The sequence below is a fragment of the Mustela nigripes genome, chromosome 2 (assembly GCF_022355385.1).
Source record: "Mustela nigripes isolate SB6536 chromosome 2, MUSNIG.SB6536, whole genome shotgun sequence".
NCBI lineage: Eukaryota > Metazoa > Chordata > Mammalia > Carnivora > Mustelidae > Mustela > Mustela nigripes.
In genome coordinates this window covers 104,270,048-104,287,489 of record NC_081558.1, presented here as the reverse complement: position 1 = coordinate 104,287,489, position 17,442 = coordinate 104,270,048, and the positions used below count along the sequence as shown (strand labels likewise).

Here is a 17,442-nt window from a genome sequence, read left to right as displayed (position 1 = left end):
AGCACATACCCTCCCCAATGTCCATAACCCCACCCCCCTTCTCCCAGCCACCCTCCCCCCAGCAACCCTCAGTTTGTTTTGTGAGATTAAGAGTCACTTGTGTTTGTCTCCCTCCCAATCCCATCTTGTTTCATTGATTCTTATCAATGTCTTTTGAAGGTGGGTGTGGGTGCACTTTGGGCCCATTGCTCAGAGTTAGGCCCTTGGCTGTATGGGTAAGGTACTGGGAGAGGGGGTGGCGGAGGAAAGGTTCTTTCTGCCTGACTGAAGGCAAATGTGCTGGGTACTTTTGCTGGTACAATGGCACCAGTGGGGTTGTTCGAACAGAGGTAGTGAAATCCACAAGTAAGAATTAGCCTAGAGAGACATCTAAATCAGTGGGAAGTAGCCTGCTGTGGTCTGTGTAGGGGGGATGCAGTCCACTTAGCTCTCCCACACCCCGAGAAATGAGCCGCCCAACGGGCCTACCACCTTGGGTTTGTCCCTGCCTTCTCCCCAAGAGCATCCTCTAGGGACTTTTTCCACGCCCCAGGACGTCCTGGGTGGGGCACCACTTCTGACTCCTTGATAGTTTAGCTGACCTTGGCTGTCAATAAATCAGCCTGCCGGACTTCAGAGCAGGAGGCCTCCCAAGAGCCTGGCATACTTCCCCTCGCAGTGAGGGTGTGACCCGGCCCCTCCCCGGGCTCTCAGGGAAGGCCCTGGTGGGGCCGCCAAGTGGCATGTCCTCTCAAACCATTCCGAGTGAGGGCTGGCTACACCACCCTATTTGTCCCCAGCTCCTTCTGACCAAATTCGAACATTCAGGAAGGTCCTGACTTGCCCTGACTTCCAAACTTTCCAGATCTAGTTTCTCCACCTTATTGACATCTGTTGTGCTCGGAGGGAAATTCTAGACTCCAGCGTCTTTCCTCTGTTGAGCAGAGTGGTGATTACCAGCACAGGCCCTGGGGTAATAATTTAAACTCCGCCCTACCAGCCACTAGCTGTGTGACCCTGAGCAAGTTGCTGAACCTCTCTGTGCCTCTTCTATAGGCTGAACCTCTCTGCTTCTCTTCCTCTATCTATAAAGCAGCGATGGTGAGAATCCCTTTTTCACAGGATTCATATGGGCATTGCAAGGACTAAATGAGTCACTGTATTAAAATGCTTAACACAGAGTGGGCAGTCAATGTTAGCTACCATTACGCGGCCTTGAAACTTCTTCCCAGAAAAGAATCCACCATTTTTCCGTCTCCACCAGCTTGGTACCCCCGGACTTCACACTGGTAGAGGCAGCTCAGTATTATGAAAACTTGTCACAGCCTTGGGGAGCCCGAGCTTGTCTTGCAGGGGTTGAAATATTCTCAGCCTCTGCGGACCACCTAATTCCTGCAGAAAAGAGGACAAGAAGAAAGAAGAAAAGAAACACCCAGTCCTCCCGCCCCCCCCCCCCCCCCCCCCCAAGGCTGAGGACACACCAGGCTCCCCCACCCCAACCCCCGCCTCTCGCTGCAGATGCATTGGCTGTTTCCGGCCCGGCCCAGGCCCCGCCACCCGGGGGAGGTTTCCCTGCAGATGTTCAGACGCTTCTGAAACGTAAAACCAGGGCAAGCAGAGCTCGTGAGTTCCCAGAGCGGCTCAGGCACGCGGCATCTCTCCCCACCGGCAGCGCCTTAAATACCAGAGGACTTGCCAAAGATGGAGCTGTTTGGTTGGGAGCTCGGGTTTCTCCCGCCGCGAGGCTGAGCGGTGGCGCAGCTGCTCCGAGGTCACGCCCGAGACACGTCCGCACACGCCCGGGCAGGGAGGGGGTACCGAGGCCCCGGGGACGTGAGGGCGCGCCGCCTGCTCCAGGGGACCTGCCGCGTCTTCGTCCCCAGCTCCGCGTCCCAATCCAGCAGCCGGGGATCTGGCTTCCCTCTCCCCACCTAGAAAGGATTTTTTTTTTTTCTTTCTTTTCTTTTTTTGCAAAACAAAAGGGTTGCGAAAGCTAAACACAAAAGACCCTAAGTGAAGAGAAATGCTGCATTTCAGCGCCCGTCGTGAGCTTTCTTTGTTTTTCAGTTGTTTTGGAATTCAGTCTGTATTGGATCTGAAGTGATTTTTCAACAGAGGGCTGAAAGAGAAGAACCTGAATTTGCCCTAGGAAACCTAAAGCCCTGTAACCTTGAAAAGTTAGTCTTCCTTTTGTATTACTTGAAATACTTGCGTACGAATGCTTAGAGCCCTTTGCTATGATAAAAATAGAGGCCCCTGACAGTGTGACCACCTGTGTTTCCCTTGGATTGCATATTTTCCATGGTAAACAAGAAAACACAGATTGGAAATCCATTCATTCCTTCACAGGCTCCTCGGTTGAGATCTATTTGTGTTTTCAATCAATGGAAGCCAAACCTTTGCAAGATTAAGATATTTCACGCAAAGAAACTTCAGGACATCTCTTATCCCCTCTAAAGCTATTTCTACAAGAAAGGCCAAGATTTTTTTTAATGTATTTAATAATTATCATTACCATGTAATTTACTGAACACATATTATAGCACAAAGTCCATGCTTACCTACCTCTGTGGTTCGCAGCGCTGGCTGCAGGTTAGAACCTTCTGGAGGTGCTTTTTAAAATACAGATGCTCAGGCCACACCCCCAGAGATCCTGACTTAATTGTCCTGAACCCTGGCCACTGGCATCAGTGTTTTTCTGAGGCTCCCCAGGTGACCGTGCAACCAGGATGGACTATTGATCTAACCTAGTGAACTTACTTCAATTTCATCCATCCCAGTTATGCTTTTATAAATGTACTTGCTGTAACTGGAATTCCTTTTTTATAAAATCCAGTAACACTAGTGCTACCAGAGGCGAGCTCAAAACAGATGTGAACTTTTTACTTTGTGTAATTTGCCTAAATAAGTGAAGGCATTCCACCGACACGTCAGAACGCTCGAAGAGAGTGTGCTTGCACACGTGTGTGTGTGTGTGCGCGCGCGCGCGTGTGTGTGTGTGTGTGTGGTTGCTGTTATTGTCGAGATAATCGATTTTTCTTTCTTCAGGGGTAGAGATAGAAGGGTGTTTTAATAACCAGAAGGTTCTAGGTCAATCAGATCCAATAAGTGATTGGCCAGGTGAAAGAAATTGCATGAAATATTTATTTAACCCGAGAGTAATACCTGTTCTTTGCCAACAGCCTATTTTAGGCCTGGCCTAAGAGAGGTCTTGAGCTGAAGGTTGTAGAAGTAGGCAAGTCTGCGTGCAGGGACAGCCTGGAGCCTATCAAATCCCGAAAGGCCCTATATTATGGCTATATTATGTACTCTGAGTCTCTCCATATGCCATCAGTTACAGAGAGTCACACTTCCCCAAAGTGCTCCATCTAAATGTGACCCAATGACAGAAGTGTACCCAGGGAAAGTCCAAACATTCTTTTAAGTCAAAAAAGATTTACTCTTGGGGTGCCTGGGTGGGTCAGTCAGTTAAGCGTCTGCCTTTGGCTTGGGTCATGATCTCAGGGTCCTATGACTAGGGCTCTCTGCTCAGCAAGGAGCCTGCTTCCCCCTCTCTCTCTGCCTGCCTCTCTGCCTACTTATGATCTCTCTCTGCCTGTGTCAAATAAACAAATAAAAGCTTTAAAAAAAAAAAAAAGAAAGAAAAGATTTACTCTTTCTTTATGGAATATCTACTGATTTCATAATATACAGAAGAAATCTAGGGTGCCTGGGTGGCTCAGTGGGTTAAGCCTCTGGCTTCGGCTCAGGTCATGGTCTCAGGGTCCTGGGATTGAGCCCTGCATCAGGCTCTCTGCTCAGCAGAGAGCTTCCCCCTCTCTCTGTCTGCCTCTGTGTCTATTTGTGATCTCTGTCTAATGAAAAAATAAAATCTTTTAAATAAAATAAAATAAAAAAGAAATCTATAGAGGTTGTTTCATTAAAAAATAATAATAATAATCGGTTACACTTTGTTCATTAAGCTTAACCTTTTCTCTCGTTGTTTTGCATGAACCTACAAGACCCACCAGGCCATCACCACATCACACACACACACACACACACACACACACACGGAAATGGAAATGTAGTCTTTTCATTTAGTCTCTGGTGACCCAGTTCAGGCAGATGAAATACTATCAGATGGTGCTTGTTGATACTGTGGCCAGAGCAGTGATTTCTCCAAACATCTCTGGTGGGACTGACATTCAGCCAGGAACATCAGGTGGTTCTGTGGACCTTGGGACTTTACCTATCATTTGTAAACAAACTCAACCATTCGATATAGACACAAGATTCCACTTAATGTAAAAATGCATGACATCGCCTTACGTGTCAGACTGCTGTGTTTCCCCCTTGGCAATAGAGAGATTAACATTTCTGTACGGGGAATGGTTTTGATCTTGCCTTCCAGCTACAGTATTTACATTCCAGTAAAGTTCATCTGGATCCGTTGGTAGTCACATGAATGAACGTGCAGCCCAAGATCATGTTCTGAAATAAAGTTATCATCCAAGGAATGGGGTGGGGGGGGTGCTTATCCTAATGATCTAAAGATGAAAATCCCAGAAAGATGCAGATAAGTTTCCTAATGTAAATTTCTACCATAAACTCTGGGTCAAAAAAAAAAAAAAAATGTTTCAGGACTAGAACGAGGCAGAAACAAACTGATTAAAGCTTGCTTAGATGAGGAAACTGAGAAAACATCTTGTCAACCCAGATACATTGTCCTGCATAGATGAAAGATGGGTCTGTGCTTTAAAAAATTAAAATTAAAAAATCAATCTAGGTAAGAGAAAGGGACTCTGAAGTGTCAGGCAAGTTGTCACTTCTTGTGTGAACAACAGGGATCAGATCAGAATTACTGACCTTGAAGAAGGAGCTAATGGCACAGTCTCCAAAGGAGAAAATGATTTTTTTAAATCTCTTTTACTTGTAACGGTATGTAATCTAAGTTTAGGGACAGAGGCCCTTTAATAGAAAAATGTGTTTCAGTTCTATATAATCCAAGAAACATTTCTTGAGCTCCTTCTTTGTACCAGGCACTGGGCTAAGAATCAAGATTCCAAGGTAGGTAAGACTCGGATCAGTTCCTCAAGACGTTCGCCATCAGGTGACATTGCTTACAGTGGAAATTCATGTAAAGTGTTAGTATGATGCTGGGTTCACAGCTGATAGATCTAGCTAGGCACCTCTCAAGGCTTGGGGGAATGACTTGAACATGCCACCAGCTTTGGTCATCAGTTTAATCTAACAGAAGTTCCTTCTGAGCCAGACCTGGGTGGGAGCTTGTGACAGCCACCATGGAGATGGAGAGATGTGTAAGTCGGGACCCCCGTCTTCCAGAGGCTCTCAACCGAGTTTCCTGATAAAAAGGAAAACTAGATGAGTAACTTTAATGATAACTCATTCTCTGCCTGCTAATTGGTTCTCTCCAAGAGAAACTAGACAGAGAGACTTTTGAAATGCTGTGGAAGAAAAATGTTATAAAAGCACAATAGGTTAAAACACGGGAATGACAAATTAGCCTTGTTAACCACTTAGTTAATGGCCTTCTTCAGCACATTGGGCTAAGAAGTCAGGAGCTTCTCTGTCACAGACATTTAACCCTCTGCAGAGAAAGAAGTTTTAGCAGCCATCAATGTGCAATTTAATGGGAAAGCAAAGTACTGGTACAATTAAATTCATCAAACCTTCTCTAGACAAGAGTTGAAGCAAGAGGTATCATTCAAGAAAATGTTACATCATGGCGGCTGTGCATGTGGCTCCTTCAGCCATTCCCTCCCCCTCCCCAACCATCTGGGCCTGGAAGGCTTCCTTGTATCTCACTTCTACAGGCCCCTGGGCTGTCTCCCTGGATCTGACATCCCAGCCAGTAGAGTCTGGAGCTGTTCTCTAGTGGGGTCGTGATCTTCCCAATTAGTCTGTGAAACCCTGACATTAGAGATCACATCTCCTCTCCCCTCCCCCACCTCCCCACTCCTGTCTTGGGCCTTGTGTATGATATGGCAGAACATGGCCTGACAGGAGAAGGGGAAGCCTTCTATTTGAACCAGAAGACCTGGAGACCATGTCCAGTACAACCACTGACTAGTCATTGATCCTAGAAAAGTAACTTTCTCAGTCTAGACTTTAGTATCCCCATCTATAAAGTGAAGAGGATGGGCTATACATTTGTTGAGGCCAACCCCTTCATACTCTACAATCATGTGTTTTCTACTTCTCTCCACATACATACACACACACACACACACACACACACACACACACACCACTTCCCACCTCACTTTTCATTTCTTCTTCTTCTTTTTTTTTTTAAGATTTTATTTATTCATTTGATGGACTGCCTGGGTGGCTCAGTCAGTAAAAGGCTGAAGGCTGAAGGCTCAGTCTGCCTTCAGCTCAGGTCGTGATCCCAGGGTCCTGGGATCAAGGCCTGTGTCGGGCTCCCTACTCAGGAAGCCTGCTTCTCCCTCTCTTCCCCTCTCAAGCTGTCTCACTATCCCTACCTCTCTCTCTCTCTCAAATGAATAATCTTTTTCTGAAAGATTTTATTTATTCATTTGAGAGAGAGCACGCATGCACACAAGCTTCATGGGGGGGAGGGGGGTGGTAAAGGGCGGAGGGAGAGGGAGAAGCAAACTCCCCACTGAGTAGGGAGCTGCCCACAGGGCTCCAGCCCAAGACCCTGAGCTCATGACATGACCCAAAGGCAGATGCTTAACAACTGAGCCACCCAGGCGCCCCCACTTTTCATTTCTTAAATAAGGCAAACATGCAACCTCGAATATACAAACCTCAAATTACTGCCATTAGGCCTCCCCAGATGACTGCTCTGTAGACTGGCATTTTATCCTAACAGCATCAACATGACATTGACCCCAACTCCCACCGAATCCAAAACATATGTGGCCCAATTCTTCACAGAACAGCTTCATGTACAACCCCCGTGTAGAACGGTGCGATTCTATACTAACCTGCCACGGCTGGGCCCGTTTCACAGAAGCAGGCTCTCCAGCCAGCCCTATCGGCACCTAGTAAATTGTCTCCACTCTCCAGAAGCCAGCCACCCCCTCCCTTAGGTACCACATGCACAGCTGCAGATGTGAGTGGGAGACAGGAAGGGAGCGGCTGAAGTTCAAGAAGAGCAAGGGGGAAGAGCCCAGAAAAGAGGAGGGCGAGGGGGAGGAGGGACTGCATTCCTGACACCGGTGAAAATCCGACAGCATTAATCTGCCCTCAGCTTCCAGCGCCTCACCACTCCTAGGAGGAGTTAGAGCCCCGGGTGAGTCCAGAGCCTCTGCCACAGCCCTGCCCTCTCCTGCTCTCTCCCCTTTTAGGTGGCCCTAAAAGGAATGTCCTTGCAATCTCTCTCCAGCTGTTTGATCTTTTTAAGCATCTCTCATTTGTGTGTGGCACATGCTCCAACCAAAAAATAGATCTTGGGCGTTCGCGATGGAAAAGGATATTAAATGGCAAAAGCCAGACTCGTGCCAAGGGTGTGGGCAGGCCCTGGATATCCCTGATGACCAGATGTCCTGGATTTGCTAGGATGGTCTTAATTTAAAACATTCTAGTCTCATGTCCCCAGAAGTGCCTTCACACTTGTCCAACCATGTGTCCCTATTTGGGGTTTGGAAAATATAGTTACCACGTGGAGGCTTGATATCCAAGTGTCAAACAGACCCAGTGTTGGCGTCGTGGGGGTGGACAGCGGACAGATATTAGAGCCAGATAGATCTTGGGGTCAAACAGCTCTGCCACTTGCTCTCTGTGCAACTCTAGGCAGCTGGTATTCTTCCTAAGCCTCAGTTTCTGCGTCTAGAAAATGATGGGTTTCCCTAGAAGTCAGAGCCATGGATTTTGACTTATCAGGAAAACCCGTCTCACAAACACTTAATGTCTTCCAGATGTTTCTGTCTGTCTTGTCATATTGTTTGGATTTTGGTCGGCTCCAGTGTGCTACTATTTAAAGCATGGACTGAAACATACAGTTCAGAGTGCCATCTCGAGCAGCTATGATAACGGCCACTGAAATAGCCCGACACATATACAACGCCCTTCTTTCTTCCCACCCTTCATTCCAGATCCTGCTCACTCCTCAAGATCAATTCAGATCCACTCCCCACAGCTGCCTGCCCCGGCCACGTGAGGGACTGCTACATCACTGCTACAGGCTCAGCAGCTTTTTGCCTCTGCTCTCTCCTCCCTCTGATCACCAGTCTCCAGACCAGCATGTGGACCCCGCCCTTGGACCCCTGTCCCCACCCAGTGCCCTGATGCCAAGGTGGACAATGGAAGGCGGGTCCTCTACTGGAGCCAGCCAGGCACATATCTGAGCCTGGGGTTCCACTGACCTACTGGTGACCTTAGTCTGGTCCTTGACCTTTCTCAGCCGCAGTGTCTTCATGTGAAAACGAGGGTGAGGTTTCCTAGAACGTTTCCCCGTGAGAAGCTTTTAAAGCCTCTTGTAACCGTTGTCTTTTCACACGTGTTTACTACTCCATACGCATACCTTCTCCAGCTCCTATTTCCAGGCATTCTGTGCACAAACTCAGCCTTCAAAACTCTCCATCATCCGGCCACACCCCCAAGCTTCTCAAACTTACTTTCCAGCTGACACATGTCTGTGGTACCTGCCACGTTGGGCTCCTCACTGCTCACTCACCCCTGTCTTTGCACCTGTGCCCAAGCTCTTCCCTTCCCCAGGCATTCCTTCTGCTCGCCTATCCACTGCTATGAACTGAAGTGTGTCCCCCCAAAGTTCATATGTTGGCACCCTGACTCCCCCAATGTGAGGTGTGTTTAGAGATAGGCCCTTTCAGGAAGTAATTACGGTTACATGAGGTTATAACGGTACCACTCTAATCTGATGGCATTAGTGTCCTTACAAGAAAAGACATTTGAGAGCCATCTTTTTGCTCTCCCTCTTTTTGCTCTCTGCCATCCCGGCCATACGAGGACACAGCGAGAAGGTAGCGGCTATAAGCCAAGAGGAGAGCTCCCACCAAAAAAACCAATGAACCATGACCTAGATCTGGGACTTCCTGGCCTCCAGAAGGAAGTGTGAGAAAATCAGCCTCTGTTGTTTAAGCCACCCGTGTGTGGCATTTTTCGATGGCAGCCCCAGCTGACTAATAACACACACTGTCCCTGCTCTCTCCTCGCTCCCAGCCTTGTGTCACTTGTCACCTGCCCCTCATGTGCTATAGCACTAAATTAATGAAACTCTATCCTGAGTACTCTGTCATTTCCCCCTCTCAGTGCCCATTCTGTTCCTCCAATAAGGAATGTGAGGTCTGTGCCGCCCAAAGCCCAGCACAAAGCACTGCACACAGCAAAGGCTCAAGACATGCTTAGCTGGCAAAAGGTCACTGATGGAGGAGGAGCAGCGATCCTGAGGGGACAGAAGTCTTTTAGGCCATGGCATGCCTCCAGTGGCTCACACTTACCTCCCCCAGATGCGTTCTTCTCTATGTCCCATCTTGGCTTTGTCACCATGGCCCCAGGGAGGGCACTGGGAAGGGGCAAGCACACAGAGGATGGTTCACACTAATAACCAGGAATTTCCCCTAACCAGCAGTCTAGCTGCCAAAGAGACAGGTATATCATAGCAAACAGCCACTGAAAGTACTTGTCATTTATGGACAAATTTTATATGCAAGCTGAGCCCAATTTCGTATATTCACCTGCTGTGTGCCAACCACTCACTCCACAAGTCCCTCCAGACCCAATGCCAGTTGAGGTTATCTCGATTTTATAAGTGAGAAAACTGAGACTTTAAGGAGGGTAAATATCTTGCCCAAGGTCGCACACCTGGTGAGTAACGTTGGAGCCAGTGGCAGACGCATTTGAAAAGCACTGATTTGCTAGTGCGTTCAGCTGACAGACAGAGCAGATATCATAAGCTGAACCCCCAAACTATTGTTTGGGCGCTACAGAGAGGAGGACAACATAGTCTATCCTTAAGAAATCTAGAAGGGAGAAGACGATCATGAGCTCTAAGCACTAGGAAGACCTTAGAAAGACCAGAGATCAAGTGTTTCTGGCATTCCGGGGAGGGGGTGCCCCCCGGCCTCAGAATGAAACACTGAAGGACAAGCAAAAGTGAAGTTCCCATCCAGCGTGGAGATGCAGTGGAGGGGCTCGCTAACCAGGATCACAGGCCTGTAGAACAGGGCACCCCGAGGCACACCAGCTGGGGTGGCAGGAGTAGGACCTCTGGCTGCAGGAGGCTGAGTGAGGCTAAGCTGCTGGAGTCCCAGGATGCCTGGTTTACCCCCACCCCCCTCCACGTGTGCCTCCCTCTCAGCTCCTTCTAGTAGGGCTGGGAACTCAATGAGGGGCCTCAGGCCTCAGGCTGAGGGAAGTGATGCCTAGAAGGGGGTTGTCACAGTGTAGCAGAAGGAGCACTAGACTGGGCCTTTTTTTTTTTTTTTTTTTTTTTTTTTTTAAGATTTAATATTTTGAAAGAGAGAGATAGCAAGAGACCGCATGAGTGGAAGGAGAGGGAGAAGTACATTCCCCGTGGAGCAAGAAGCCTGATGTAGGACTGGATCCCAGGACTCCCGGATCATGACCTGAGCCCAAGGCATTTAACCAACTGAGCCACCCACGAGCCCCTACACTGGGCTTTTAGAAGTCACTCTGGAGCTACCCAGCAGGCTGACCTTGGATAGGTTCCCCCAGCATGGTTGGGCTTAAAAGGCTTCAGTCTAGGGGATTTCTGAGGCCCACCTGATTCCCACTTAAACCAGGCACTTGGCTGGAGTTGTGGGTCTCTGAGAAAATGAAGGACCCCCAGATCCCCTGCCTGGCCCTGGAAGAAGCTGTTTTTGATGTGCGGGAAGTAGGCACAGTGGGGTTTCCTGCTCAGAGCTCTCAGGTCATTGGGCCCAACATCGGGGCGCCTGGTGAAGGACCAGAAAGATGCGCCCCTCAGACACCCGCGGTGGGGAGCATCTCCGCACCTCCCCTCCAGCCACAGGCCCCGCCCGCTCCCCAGGCCCTTCTCTGAGTAGGGTCTGCGCCTAGAGGGCTTCTCCATCCCCCGCGGGTAGACGGGTGGAGCCGACGGAGACTAGATCGTCCTCGGCTCCCCTCCAGGGAAAGGCCCTTCCAGGGCCCCGAGGCGATCGGGGGAAATGCGCCCAGCCTGGGCGGCGGGCGGCTCCTGTTTCCCCGCTGGCCGGGCGGGCGCGGGGCAGCTGCTGGGAGGTGAGCAGAGCAGCGTTTTCCCACAGTCTGGGGCGGTGACACATGGCGCTCACACATTCCACAGCCGCCGCCGCGCCAGGCCTGGCCGCGAGTCAAGGCAGCGCGGAGCTGCCGCCCGCAGGTTCTGACTCCCGCCCCGCCGCTCCGCCTTCTCCAGGCCGGCCGGCGTCTGGACCTACCCGCTCGGGCACTGCTCAAGTCGGGCGGCCGTGGCAAATCTTGATGCTGAAGGTCCGCGGGACAGCGACCCGAAGAAAAGAAGGCTAAAGGGAGCTCCTCCCAGCATGCACAGAGCCGACTCCCACTTTCTCAGGCCATCCTCTGGAAAAGACAAGACTGGCACCCTGGTGTCAGCCCCAGCGGGTCTGGGTGGGGTTTGTACCGGACTCAGGGAGGGGAGGCTAGCTGCAGGCCGCAGTGTTCTTATCTCCAGATTGGGTGGGAACTGGCATGTGGGGTGGGGGACACTCTCCATCATGTCTGTCGTTTAGCCCTGAGTCTGTATGGTGGGGGCAGCCAATCCCGCCGGAGAATCCCCTCCCACAATTCCCTGTTTGGGAAAGGACAGTGGAAGTGTTGATGACCCCACTCCAGGGGACCATTTGACAGATGCAAAAACAGACAAGTGGAAAACGCCTCAAAAGTGGGTCCTCAGGGCGCCTGGGTGGCTCAGTGGGTTAAGCCGCTGCATTCGGCTCGGGTCATGATCTCGGGGTCCTGGGATCGAGTCCTGCATCGCATGGGGCTCTCTGCTCAGCTGGGAACCTGCTTCCTCCTCTCTCTCTCTCTGCCTGCCTCTCTGCCTGCCTCTCTGCCTACTTGTGATCTCTCTCTGTCAAATAAATAAATAAAATCTTTAAAAAAAAAAAAGTGGGTCCTCAGAATCTGGGGTGGACATCCGTTTCTTTGGAATGGTGGGCATTTCTGTATTTTGCTTCACCTGGGTTTCTGCATGGACTTCCCAGGATCCCTCTAACTCTATCAGCTCCAGAACTGGATCTAACTGCCTAGGTCAGATATGCCCTGGAGCTGGAGATCCCGGGGAGCTTTCTGGCTCCCAGAAGGCCACAAAGCAAGGAAGCCTCCAGGCATTCTCCAGGGGGGCTGTCCAAACCCTCCAGGACAGGAACTGTTCTGGAAACTTCACTATTTCCAGAGCTGTCTTACGCACATTGCCTTTAATTCCAACAACACCCCCGTGAGACCTGTGCTGTTATTACCCCTGGTTTATACCTAAAAAACGAGGATTTAAGAGCTGAAGTCACTTGCCCGAGGTCACGTAGCTACAAATGAGCTTGACCCCAGGTTTGTCTAACTACCAGCCCAGTGCTCTGTTAACTGGGTCTTGAAGTTTAGATGCAGGTCAGATTGGATTCCGTGCACGTTGCACAGGCCCGTTTCCCCCCCACCTCCCCATGCCACACACAAGAATGCAGCGCTGCCCAACTTTGACCTTTTCCCAGCAGAATCACAGTGGATCCTCAGTGAGTCCTTACTGAGGATTCTCAATGGCTCTTGCTTTGATAGAACCTGGTAGAGTTTTTCAAACTCGCGTTTGTTCTGTAACATAAACTATCCCCATATGTATGTATTCTTGACCATTACCACGCAACCGAAAGGAAAAGAAGTCAACCATGAAGACTCACAAGGTCCTGAGCTCATTCAAGTTAATTCACGTAATCGGTTAGCATTCCCTGTGGGTCTGCTGTGGGCCAGCACACGGAGATGAGCGAGGAGGATGGGAATGCACAAATAAGAATGCAATCCAGAAGACCCACGATCCCCACTTGGGACTCCCAATCAGCGAAGTCAGAAAGACCCATAAAGAGACAGTTACATCTTAGCATCATCAAAGTGGTATGGATTAAGTGGGGTACAGTGTTCAGAAATGCTGCTAGTTCTTCAGAAAGGGCACCCTATTTATGATAGACAACACATGAGTGGTTCCCCAGACAGAGGCAACGGGGAAGGCCACTTCAGGCAGAGGGCGTGCCACAGGATAGCTCAGAGAGGACACAGGAAAATATGAGCCACAAAGAAAACACACTGATAAACTGTATAATATCAAAATTGTCAATGTGTGCTCGTAAAAAATTACACCGCGAAGAAAATAAACAGGCAGACCACAGACCAGGAGAAAATATTCTCAAAACGTAAATCTGACAATGGGCTTACATGCAGAATATAAAAGGAATGCCTGCCACTCCATAATAAAAAGAAAACCCAATTTTTTTTAAATGACCAAAGGTTAAACAGACCATTATGAAAGATACACAGATGACTGTAGTAAACACATGTGAAAGCCCTCAGCAGCAGCAGTCACCAGGAAAATTCAAACTAAAAATACAGTGAGATCCCCCCCCCCCCCACACACACACCTACCAGAAGGGCTTAGAGGAAAAACTGACAACAGCAGATGTTGGAGAGGATGTGGAGCAATTGGAACCCTCCTACATCACTGATAGAAACAACCAATGGTACAGCCACTTGGGAAAAGTTTCTTAAAAAGTTAAACATACATCCACCCAGTGGTATAGGGGTAAGCGTTTAATGCTTCTGGGCTCCCCAGAAGAAAAGCAAGCCCAATCCGTGCCATTTGCTAACCTCCCTGGTAGGAACACTCCCATGAGGGCCAATTTCGAGCTGCCAACATGACTCGAGTGAAAGCTGTGTTGGGAAGAGATGAGCCCTTGCTAGCCAGCCCCAGTCCCATCCAGTGCACCATCACACACACCCTGTGACCCATGAGTTCTGCTCGCAGGTATGCACCTAATTTTCATAGATGAAAATCTATGTCTCCAAAAAGTCTCATACATGAATGGTCGTGGCAGCTTTTTTCATTATAGGCCCAAACTGAAATTACCCAAAGACGCTCATTTTCAGAGAACAAATAAAACAGGCCGCACTATATTCATACAATGAATACTACGGATGGGTGAAATTGATCTCCCGAAACATGCAACTGCGCAGATGAATCTTGAAAATACAGTGTTGTGTAGAAGAAGGCAGACCTGAGAAGAACACCCTGTATGATTGCATTTATATGAAACTCTAGGCTAGTCAAATCTGAGCAATGCCCCCAGAAATCAGGTCAGCATGGCTGGGGGAGGCAGGGATGAACTGGCAAGGGCCCCAAGCCAGCTAAAGTTCCAGACCTTGACATGCATGGGTCAAAACAGAACACTTAAGATCTGAGCATTGCACTGTTTGTTGATTCTAAGAAGAGGAAAAGGCACCCCAGCGAAAAAGGCTGGATTTCCTCCACTTGAACGCCCAAGGTACCTCAGGGGGCAGAGGACCACAGGCCAGCAAGGGGGCCCCCAGAAGCAGCTGGTTCAGCACAGAGGCCTCAGGGAGTAAACTGTGTTTCTCTTGTTTTCTTTTAGCAAAACCAACAAAGCATTATTTGCTTTTGCCTCCCACTGCGGTTACTAGGTCCCCCAGCCACAGGGCAGAGGAGTATGTGCTGGGCAGTCATGGGGCTCTGAGGTCGCAGGCCTAGTCATCCCCACCCACTGGCTTGTCTCTCCTCCATCCCCCACTCTCCTTCCCCCAGTTTTGAAGAATCCATTCAGGGAACTTGAATGCCACTTCACCGTCCAGTTGTCTCCACTCCTTTTTATTTTCCTCTAACCTCTAACACTCCCTACCTCCTTCCAGAACCTTCCATCTCTCTTCCACTTACACCCAGATAGGGAGATCTATGCTAATTATTTGATAGCCCAGGGCAGTCAGGAAGCTCTATCTCCAAGAGTTCTACAATAACTGAAGCACAGAAATTGCTGAGGAACTTGTGTGTGAAGTTTAGAACATCGTCCTGCCAGTGCTTCACTTGCTGTGTGATCTTGGGAAGATTACTCAGACTCTCTGGTCTCCAGTTTCTTATTCGCAAGGTAGGGGAATCAATTCCTACCTCAGTGGGTTCCAGCGATAAAATGAGATAATTTGTGAAAAAGTCAGCATCTTTGAGAGACTTAAAGTTTAATGTCTTTTTCTTTTTTCGTATTTCACTGTAACTAATCCTTACCATAAACATTTTAATGATACTATTGGAAAGAGATCGCACAACTCTCCAGAGTCACGCACCTAAGGAGACGCAGACAGGATTCTAGCCCAAGTGTCTGCTTGTCTTCCGGTCCTCGGCACCCAGGGAGCAACTGTCCAGCTCAGGGTGCAGCAGTGGACTCCACCCACTGGACCTTCCATTTCTGCAGTTCCAGAAAAAGAGCCTAAGAGGGCCAGGTGCAGGAAGGTAGAAAGGCTCTTGTCTCACACAAAAACAGTACAATTCCTTTCACACCCTCTTACCTCCCACTCCTTAATGAGTCTCTTAGAAACATAGAGTCTCCTTGACTTTTCAAAGTCGTATAAAGAGTTACTTGTAGGACTCTTAGAGACCGAATGTGAGGCACTTGTAAAGCTTCACACAATGCATGAAGTTTCCTTTTGCCTTTCTATATTTTATTCACACCCTTTCCCATCACGGAGCTCGGCCAGTCAGTGTCTAGGGGCTCCCCACCCCTCTCGTCTCCTTCACTTCCTTCCCTCCCACTCCCTCCACTGTAAAACTGGCGGGTTCCAAAGTCCTCCTTAATCGCCTCCATGCGATGCCCAAAGTTAATGTTTCTTCAATCTTCTTTCTTCTTTGACCTTCTTTCTTGACTAGTCATTGTGTCCCCACGCAAGCACACTACTTCCCTATCTCTGGGCCTTTGCTCACACGTTCCTTTCTTTACACTTTGCTCATCCTTCAGAACTCGGTTCAGGTGCCAGCTCCTCCGTGGTGCCTTCTCTGAGGTCTCCAGCTGGAAGGGATGTCTCCCGTCATCCGAGCCCCACAACACTTTCCCAAACCTCCTCATTATGGCACTCATCGTCATGTCTCCTTAGTGTATGGGTGAGTGAGCTAGACAGACAGGCAGACTGATGAGTTGACGGGTAGATGGATAAATGGATAAACGGATAGATGGATGGATGGAAGGATGGATGGACACACGCACGCGCGAATGCATGGATTCATCAGTGGATGAATGCATATGGATGGATGCATGGAATTTATATATGAATTTTTGAATGGATAAACATATAGCAGGCTAGCAGCATTTCCCAGAGCTATGAGACATCTCATTTTCGGGCATCTGCGTCATGTTAATATATTTACCCGATCAGTGGTCATTCAGCAGCTTCTATGTTTTGTCTTTTGGTCCACACTGTATTTCTGACCTCAAGAAAACACACTGGGCATATTTAATTCAGGCTGAACCCCAAGGCCTGTGCAGTCAATATTTACAGATGACGAAAAGCTAAATATATTTCAATTTGTCCCTTACCTGAAACCTGATGAGATGTTACTGGCATTCTAAAGAAAATGTTAATATATTTCTTGTTTCTGCTCTTTGGGTCCCAGCAGAACCTTTGGGCCCCAGGTCAACCAGTCCAACTGCTCATTTCTCAGATGAGGAAACGAAGGTCTGCAGAGAGAACATGGCTAGCACAAGATCACGTATGAAGTGAGACTAAAATTCTACCTGACTTCCAGCCTCTCACTTGGTCCTTTATGCCTTAAGAGTTAGAGCCAATGGACTGGCTTATCTCTTCTAGGTATGTTTCAAAGCTTGATGAAAAGCAAGGTTTACAAAGAAAATCCAAGACCTCTCAGAAGAGGCGTAAGATTTCTCTCACTATCTATAGTCTTTCTGTGTTTAACAGCATTAGATCCAGGGCCTTTACTTTCCAAGGTGTCGTTTATTACAACAGCAGGAAAAATGCTATGCCCCTGACCCCTTCCTGTGAGCCGTGGAGGATTCCAGAGTTGTATTTACACGTAAGCTCCCCTAACAAGGAAAAGGAAGATTTGGAGACCTGCATGTTGTAGGCTCCGACTTCTCTTGGTTAAAAAAAAAAAAGTCTAATATCCACTAGGACATGGCAGCATTTTGAAGAACTCCTCTATTATCAGACCAAAAATCAACCATTTCTCTGCTCTGGCAATATAATCTGTTTTCATAGGTTTTACTGAAGGACAAAATACCCAGGTAAGCTTCTGTGTGTTACCAATTCCTCTGAGTTATCTAGAGAAGGCTCTGGTTTCTCTAATCCCCCCAATACAAGTCAACAACACTCTCCAGGAACTTTTAAAACTTCCATCCAAAGTTTTCTGAGACACTGCCACTTGTATTTTTGTATTATAAAATCATTTCTTGATGACCATGGCTCAAAACCTCAGCTGACCTCCTTTAAAAAATACCACTAAGCTGCCCCAAAACT

The 17,442-nt window shown here is 48.5% G+C and overlaps 1 long non-coding RNA gene across 2 annotated transcripts; it reads right to left on the bottom strand.

Moving 5' to 3' along the window:
- Positions 1–1,141: 1,141 nt before the first annotated feature.
- On the bottom strand, positions 1,142–11,480 carry LOC132010032 (uncharacterized). Of its 2 annotated transcripts, XR_009402129.1 has the most exons (5): positions 11,355–11,480; positions 9,411–9,475; positions 5,236–5,323; positions 1,664–1,910; positions 1,142–1,371 (listed from the first exon to the last, which is right to left on the bottom strand). It is a non-coding gene; the product is annotated as an uncharacterized LOC132010032 (long non-coding RNA). The 2 variants fall into 2 exon arrangements; XR_009402128.1 differs by lacking the exon at positions 1,142–1,371 and having other exon boundaries at positions 1,503–1,910.
- Positions 11,481–17,442: the final 5,962 nt, after the last annotated feature.